Genomic DNA, 6,000 nt, shown 5'->3' with positions numbered 1-6,000 from the left:
ATCTGAGGGAGGAGGATGGGGTTTGGAGACAGGAGGGACTTCAACAGGGTCTAAGGCCATAGAGTTCACCTTCCATAGCAGCCATTTCCTCCAGTTGTACTGGCCTCTTTCACCTGGAGATCAGTTGTAATCCCAGGAGGTCTCCAGTCACCAACTGGAGGCCGGCCAGGCAGCCCAGGCCCCCTCTTGGGGGGCTGGGGTGGCCCTGGCGTGGTGGTGGAGCTGCTCTCCGGGACTGAGTGGTAAGGCCAAAACCAGTGCCCGGCGCTCTTCCAATCCGGCCCTGCCCCACGCACGTGTCCGCCGCCCGCCCCACACCTAGCGAACGGGCGACAGCAGCAGCGGCGGGCGCCAACTACTCGCTGCGCGCTGAAGGCAGGCAGAGCCGGCTGGGCTGCGTGCCTCAACTTTAGCCCGGCTCGGGGCGGGCTTTGGCAGCTTGGCCAGCGGCGGAGAGGGGAGAGGGGCGCCGCGGCAGGTGTGGGGCTCAGCTGGCGGGGGGGCGGGGCCGCTTCGCCGGGCTCCTCTAGTCGTCCGAGCAGGCTCGCGAGAGCCTTTTGTGTGCCGAGGGAGAACCGGAGCCGGGAGCCTACGAGCTTCGCCGCGCCGAGCCGAGCAGCCGCTGCAGAGTGGGCGCCGAGCTTTAAATGAGCTGGAAGCTCGCGCGGGGAGAGCGGCGGCGCGGGCGGGCTCGGACGAAGTGCGGGTTGCGGCGGCGAGCGCGTCCCCTCGGGACTTCCAGCAGGTAGGTCGTCAGCCGGGGAGCCGGGGGCAGGGCAGGGCAGGGCAAGGCAAGGGGGAACGGGACCTCGCCGGGCAAGATCGTGAGGGAGAGGGCACACGCAAGGCGAGCGAGGCTGAGGGGAAGCCGGGGCACCAGGGGGCTGGCCAAGGGCCGGCGGGGCACAGTGGGGAAGAGAGGAAGGTCACGGTGGTCACCCGGGGAGTCAGTGGCTAGGGTGCCATGCTACCTCCCCCCCCCCCCCGCCGCCAGTGCTGCTAAGCGAGCAAGCCGGTAGAGTGGCATTCTCCCGCCGAGCACCGACCGCGTCCCTTGGGGCTGCCCTAGACGCACATTTGGGAGAGGGTCGTTCGGTCCCGCTTCCTGCTGCTTCGTGCCCGTGACCTGTTTGCTCGCGCGTTTCCCAGCACGGAGGGTCGAGACCCTGCGCTTGGGAAAGGGGGGCAGATCGTGAGTGTGTGTGTGTGTGTGGTAGTGGCAGGTAGGAATTGCGTCTTTGGCACCTGCAGCCTTGGAGGGGAAGGACATGGAAGCGCTGTTTGACACCCTTGTCGAACCATAGGCGAGAGTCGCGCTTGTGCCGCAGGCTTGTCCTTCAGCCTCACTCTGAATCCCAGACCTTTCTACCTGTGGAATCTACCTGTCCTGCAGGGATACCTAATGCTATGCGAAGGCAAACCAGCCACTTATGAATTGGTATTGAACATCCTAACTGAAATAGGCACCAAGATGCTACAGCTGTGTGGATGGCAATGATTGACATTTATTGGGAATGATCTTTATTAACTGATTTTGTTTAATACAGTGTGCCTTGGAAGAGACTGTAGCCCAAGGGATGGTTTCCTGCAACGTATGGATACGTGTGATGGATTTTACAATGTTGTTAAACAAAATAAATTATTTAATTTTATTCCCAGTGGCAGCTATTAATCTGAAGCTGGCATTGTAAAGAGAAGGGCTACTAATGTCCAGATATGGGCAGTTTTAGCACAGTATAATTCTTGTAAGCTTGATAAAGTCAAGAAAGAATATCTATATGTGAATGTTTGCGGAGAGCAGGTGTGAGAGGGAGAGTCATCCAGAGCTGGCTTTAGCATTTCATCAAATATCCTTGTTAAAGGCTATTTGTAGTTTGTCAGACTAGAATTGAGCCTGCGACATTGGATCATTCTTTCTTGTTATGTATAAGCAATTGTTTGTTGTGACACAAGACATTATTAGATATGCCCTGGGTGAAAAAACCTTTAAGTATCAGCCTCACAGAAGGATTTGCTTCTTTTCTGTGCTGATTGTTGGCCACTTTCTGTTTTCTCCCTATTTGCACCCTATCATGTTGCAAAATGATATCAACAATGACACTGAATGCTTGAGATGTTCCTGAGAGCCAAGAGCTTTGGTAATGAAGGTCACTGAACAAGCATTTGCCTAATGCCTGTGGAGCCATTCTGGTCCCCCTAGTTCTCCCTTGAGGCAGAATTCTTTAAGGTATTGAACTTTAGCCTAACCTAAATTTACCTGTAGAGTTCTGAGTTGCAGAAATGACCATGGACATGGCAGTATGCGCCCCCCAGCAAAGACTAAAAAAAAAGACTGTCATCTATGTATACTCATGCATAAGTCCCATTTACAGTAAGACTTACTTCTGAGTAAACATAGAATTGCACTGAAAATCTATGGGTAAATATATTATTTTGTTAATTTCCCATTTGGTGGAAATATTTCTCTTCTGTTCAAGTGAAGCACTTTGAATGGATACCAAGAGGGCAAAAATTAATAAATTGTCAGAATTAACTTAAATGACAAACTTGATAGTAGAATTACAAGTTGAGGAGATAGTTAATGAATTTGGTTAATAAGCCAAGTTATTTCTGGTTCAGACACTACAACTTCATGTTACGTTTGTGTTAATTTGGGACAGAGGAAAGAAAGATTCCTCCCCTCCTAACTGGTGAGTCAGGAATATTGAATTTGTGATACAATGGAAACAGTTGACACATTGCAATTATACAGGGAGTGATGGGTGTCTTCAGTAAAAATGTTTCTCAGTGAAATATATACATAACTTTTGTATTGATATCCCTATTGTCTCAAAATAAACTACAGGGACAGGATTTAATAAAAGCAATCACATTGAGAATTTTAAAAAAAATCCATGTCTCCCAGAATGTAGTAGTACGTTGTAAAACTTGCACATTGGCTGTCACCTATAAGTGTCAAACAAAATGGATTTTGATGTCAGCAGCAAAAAAAACAAGCAACATATTTAATGTGAAATATTGTATGATGTTGAGATACATAGTTCAACAATGGTTTTGGGGAGTACACTTTATTCAGTACACTTTATTCTAGCAGATTTCCATATATAACCATTGCATGTCTTCTTCACCAGTGAATGCTTGGGATGGTATTAAATTAAATGTCTTTAAAACAACTTTTGCCTACAATGGAGATATTCAAAATCAATATGGCTAAATTTCAGTACAGATTTAGGAATCAAAATTACAAACAGTATACAGGATAATGTATTTATAACTAGTTTGCAATACATTTAAGAAGCTATAGTTTCTTATATCATCTGTCCTCTCCTGCATTGAAATCTATTTAGCATTATAGAAGTGAGTGAACTTTAAAGGAAATCAGGTCAAGAATAGATTGCGGGCATACAATCTATGCAATTTACAATGCTCAGAAAAGCTACCATATAAAGCATGACAAACTTCTTTTTTCAAGAATGAATCGTTTTCTTTGGAGAAAATGTGTTCTAGAAACTTGCTGTTATGGAATACTTTTATACAAATTCATTAGTTTTTCTTAATGCAGAGTATGATCCAGCACTAGTTAAATACTTTTGGATCCCATTGATTTTATTGGCAAGGATTTAAGTATGTGTTTCGTTGTCTCACTGAAATAAACAGTACTTAAAGAAAATAAATTCCAGCTAGATGCTATAGTTATTTTATGAAGTTTATCTTCAGGATGCGACTCATATGTAAATAAAGACGCAGTCTCATACACAGGCTATTTAGTAAATTCCATTGACTCAACTGTAATATAAACATATGGATTACGTTTTTTTTTAAGCATATATTTGTAAAACTAAAATATTTGTTTTATCACATTCTGCAAAGCAACTTGCTTTAATACTGCAATGGCATGTAAAATATGTGACTCTATAATACCTTTTTACCAAATCTTTTATAGAATATTTTGATATGGAGAGAGTAAGAAATAAATCCTAATCATAAGGGTAATGAGAACAACCTTTCCCCACTGCTTTCTTTTCATCTTACTGGGTTGCTTTTGATAGCTACAAGCAATGAATTACTAATCTCAAAAAGATGATGTCATCACATTCTTCCACTTGATTGATCATCAAAATAGGACAATAATGGGTTCTGAAGTATATGTCCCATCTCCTTAGAGTTCTTCATTCCTTACGGGGATTGCCTGTCCTATAGAACTAAATTTCAAGGAAAGGATTGAATCTAAAGTATAAATATATGTACTCATATATTTTAAAAAGAAAGATCTGGTGGAAAATAAAGGGAGAAAAAAGTATAATTTGACCTCAATTATAGAAACTCTTGCAGAATTAATTTAAGCCCTGACTGGAGAGTTAATTTCAACTGGACGTATGTCCTTTGTTGTTCTTTTTAAATGTGATTTTCCTGAGTTTAAAAAGAATGACCAGATTTTTTTTGAATTCTAAATAATTTGTTTTAATTCTTGTTATAGTGTTAGGCTATCAGTAAGTTCTGAAAATTATTCACTTCTTTTTTTACCATGGCTAAATGAAAATGAAGATAAGATTCTGTAGCACTGAACAACAATGGAAACACTGAATACTTAAAATATCAGTTGAATAAACATCTGACTCTGGCTATAAATATATATATATATATAAATTGAAAAAAATATCTGGTTATTTTTCTATACCAATAAAATAAAATGTAATTAATCTAAAATAATTTAATGATTATTATTATGTAATCTTAACATACTTTCTTGTTTGGAAGCAAGTTCCAATAAAATCTTTGCTATCTGTACATAAGTAAACATGTAGAGTACTGCAATACCAGATGTCATATTGTGGACTGAAACAAAATTTCTTAGTTATTTTTCATTGAATGTTGGTTTGCAATGATAGTACTTCTCAAGTCTTCCCATGTTAAAACTACATTCCATGTACACATCGTACTTTGTAATGTCTGTGTCTTTGGGATATATCAGAATGGTCTCCAGGAGTACATAGGACTGTTTTTGCTTCTTTTATCCTCCAGTGTATTTCAGCTTATATTTTTTAATTCACCACATTTTATAAATGTATTCATTTATTTATTAAAATATTTTAGCACTGCCATTCCCACTACCAAACATGCTCAGGATGGTTTAGTGTTGTACTGTGAAACACAAAATAATGTTGGGTTTATCTACTGAAATAGGGCAATTATATAAAGCATAATTAAGATAATAATTGCAATCATCACCTTTTGAAATGGAAGAGCAGGCAAGGAAGGCAAGGGTATGTGAGAGACACGTGAGAGGCATTAGAGGCTCCTCCCACACAATGTGACAATGACCTAGACACGTGATTTTTCTGAAGTGGATATTTTGCAGAATATACATACATATGTCCATCTTCAATTTGGCACTGGTTTCAGCATAGATCCTTCTGCTACATCTACTATGCTTCATTAGAGATGAGTTGCAGTTTCTTCAAGTTGACACAGACACATAGTAAACAACTAGTGTGGACATGTTTGTTAGTAGTTCTTAAAACTCTCCGGAGCATCAAATTACGTGTCTTAAGTGAAGGATGATGATAACCTAGCATATAATCTAAAACTCTGATTGCAGGAACATGTACAAGGCAATGTAATATTAATCTTTGGGCTGAATTAGTATATTAAAAATTATTTACATTATAGTCTGCCTTTCTCACTAGGGTGTAAACTGCACGGAGCTTTTATTCCAACCCCAGATCGATTCAGTCCCTGCCCTCTACACAGAATGCGATTTCCGTTTGGATTTTGGGCGATTTAAATTTTCCTTCTGCAGCAAGAAGGATTGATCCGGAATGACCCTACCTTTATTGTGCAATATCTTGGAGTGCTAGAGCCTCTTGTGGTGCAGGGTGGTAAGGCAGCAGAAATGCTGTCTGAAGCTGTCTGCCCATGAGGCTGGGAGTTCGATCCCAGCAGCCGGCTTAAGGTTGACTCAGCCTTCCATCCTTCCGAGGTCGGTAAAATGAGTACCCA

At 41.9% G+C, this 6,000-nt stretch overlaps 1 protein-coding gene across 1 annotated transcript in view; it reads left to right on the top strand.

Moving 5' to 3' along the window:
- The first annotated feature begins 280 nt into the window (after nt 1-280).
- SLC6A1 (solute carrier family 6 member 1) overlaps nt 281-6,000 on the top strand; it is a 118,407-nt gene continuing 112,687 nt past the window's right edge. Inside the window, exon 1 of the mRNA XM_077325694.1 lies at nt 281-745. The gene's annotated coding sequence lies outside the window, so the exon portion shown is untranslated. The remainder of the gene's footprint in view (nt 746-6,000) is intronic.

This window comes from Paroedura picta, chromosome 3, assembly GCF_049243985.1.
Source record: "Paroedura picta isolate Pp20150507F chromosome 3, Ppicta_v3.0, whole genome shotgun sequence".
Taxonomy (NCBI): domain Eukaryota; kingdom Metazoa; phylum Chordata; class Lepidosauria; order Squamata; family Gekkonidae; genus Paroedura; species Paroedura picta.
This window is presented reverse-complemented; position numbering and strand designations above follow the sequence as displayed.